The 2347-nt window shown below is 43.9% G+C and overlaps 1 pseudogene; it reads left to right on the top strand.

The window, feature by feature from the left end:
* The first annotated feature begins 248 nt into the window (after nucleotides 1-248).
* The window catches only part of LOC100693589 (sorting nexin-14-like), a 17032-nt pseudogene continuing 14933 nt past the window's right edge, over nucleotides 249-2347 (top strand).

The raw sequence follows: 2347 nt of genomic DNA, 5'->3' as shown, positions 1-2347 counted from the left end.
TAGATCAAAACAATAAAATCAATAAAATCGGGTCAAACTGTGTCATATGCCAAGGAGTAAAAATGGGTTTTAAGATGTGTTTTAAAAGTGGACAGTGAAGGGGCCTCTCTAATGTGCTGGGGCAGATTGTTCCACAGATTAGGAGCAGCAATAGAGAAGGCCCTGTCCCCTCTGAGCTTCCTCTTGGACCTGGGTAGCTCCAGGAGCAGCTTGTCAGCTGACCTGAGAGACCTGGGGGGTGAGTAAGGATGCAGAAGCTCAGAGAGGTAAGTTGGGGCAAGACCGTTTAAACATTTAAAAACAAACATGAGGATTTTAAAATAAACTCTAAGATATACAGGCAGCCAATGGAGTGAAGCCAGGATGGGAGTTATGTGCTCTCTTTTACGAGTTTTGGTTAAAAGTCGTGCAGCAGAATTCTGGACCAGCTGCAGACGAGAGAGAAGATGCTGACTAACTCCACAATACAGAGCATTACAGTAATCTAGACGACATGAAATAAAAGCATGGATTACCGTTTCAAGATGCGGCCTGGATAAAATAGGTCTTATCTTTGCCAAGCGCCTTAAATGGTAAAAACTGGACTTGACAGTAGCCCTAATTTGACTGTCTAATTTAAAATCACTGTCCATCTTAAAACCCAGGTTTGTAACAACAGATTTAAAATACTCTGCCAGGGGTCCCAAATCAATAGCAGAGGGTTCACAAGGTCCACTAGGACCAAACAGAATCACCTCGGTTTTGCTTGAGTTACACCTTAGAAAGTTTAGGGACATCCAAGAATTAATGTCTTCTAGACATGCTAGAAGTGGCTTAATAGAGAAGGCCTCTTTCTGCTTCAGAGGCAGATAAATCTGACAGTCGTCAGCATAGCAGTGGAAGGATATTCCATGCCTTCTGAGGATGGTTCCCAGGGGCTGTAAATATAATGAAAAAAGCAGAGGCCCTAAAATTGAGCCCTGCGGGACCCCAGACTGAAAAGTGGCAGAGGAAGACTCATACCCTAAAAAGTTAACACTAAAAGTTCTGTCACAAAGATAAGACCTAAACCATTTCAAAGCAGTACCACGAATGCCTGCAAGATGGTGCAAGCGAGACAGTAAAATGTTGTGGTCTACAGTGTCAAAGGCAGCTGTTAGGTCAAGGAGGACGAGAACAACATGATTACCAGAGTCACAAGTAAGGAGGATATCATTAAAAACCTTTAAAAGTGCTGACTCCGTGCTATGAAAGTTTTTAAAACCTGATTGAAAGACCTCCAGGATACCATTCTCATTTAAAAAATCCATCAATTGGCAATGTACAATTTTCTCTAAGATTTTAGACATAAAGGACAACTTGGAGATAGGTCTGTAGTTAGCCAATACAGTGTGGTCCAGGGCAGGTTTCTTAAGCAAGGGTTGTACTACCGCATGCTTAAAATTAGCAGGGACTACACCAGATATTAAACTGCTGTTTATAACAGTAAGAACAGCCTGGCCTATGCTAGGAAAAATCTCCTTAAAAAACTGTGGTGGGACAGGATCATTTGGGGAACCAGAGGGCCTCAGGTGGCCGACCACATCCTCTAAATAAGAAAGGGACACAGGCTCAAACTGGTTAAAAACAGCAGAGCAAGGGATCAAGACAGAGGGGTCAGACTCAGGGGAAGAAATGAGAGCCCGCGTGGTTGCAACCTTCTCAATGAAAAAACACATAAAATCATTAGACAGTTTATGCGAGGCCTCCAAACAGCCACTTTGTGGAGCATTTAAGACTGAGTCAATAGATTTAAATAACACACGTGGATTGTGACTGTTGGAGGAAATGATCTTAGAGAAATATTTTCTTTTAGCCTCTTTGACTGTATCCTGATAGAGGCGCCAGCAGTCCTTTAGGATTTGAAGAGACACCTGCAGTTTGTCCCTCTTCCATCTGCGTTCAGCTCTACGACACTCCCTCCTAACAGCCCGAGTGGCGTCATTAAACCAAGGGTCAGTTTTAGCCTTGGGCTTCCTGGTTTTTACTGGTGCCACAGAGTCCAGAATAGTAAGGCAAGAATATTGAAACCAGGAGCTGAGGATCTCTGTGTCCAAGGGAGTACGATCGGCGGGGATAGACAGCTGGTTAAAAGCAGTTGAGAACTGGACAGCAGTGGAAGGGTTAATAATCCGACAGCGGCGAACAGGAGCGCTGGTTTGAACTGTAGTGCGTGAAAACACAGCATCAAATAATACAGCCATATGGTCAGAGAAAGCAGTGTCAGTCACTTCCACGTTAGACACAGGTAGACTGTGTGACAAGACCAGGTCTAGTGTGTGTCCGTGTTCATGTGTGGGACCAGATACGGACTGGACCAGATTAAAAG

Source organism: Oreochromis niloticus, unplaced genomic scaffold (assembly GCF_001858045.2).
Source record: "Oreochromis niloticus isolate F11D_XX unplaced genomic scaffold, O_niloticus_UMD_NMBU tig00007378_pilon, whole genome shotgun sequence".
Lineage (NCBI taxonomy): Eukaryota > Metazoa > Chordata > Actinopteri > Cichliformes > Cichlidae > Oreochromis > Oreochromis niloticus.
Note: the sequence above shows the minus strand (reverse complement) of the source record. Positions and strands in the feature narration are given on the sequence as shown.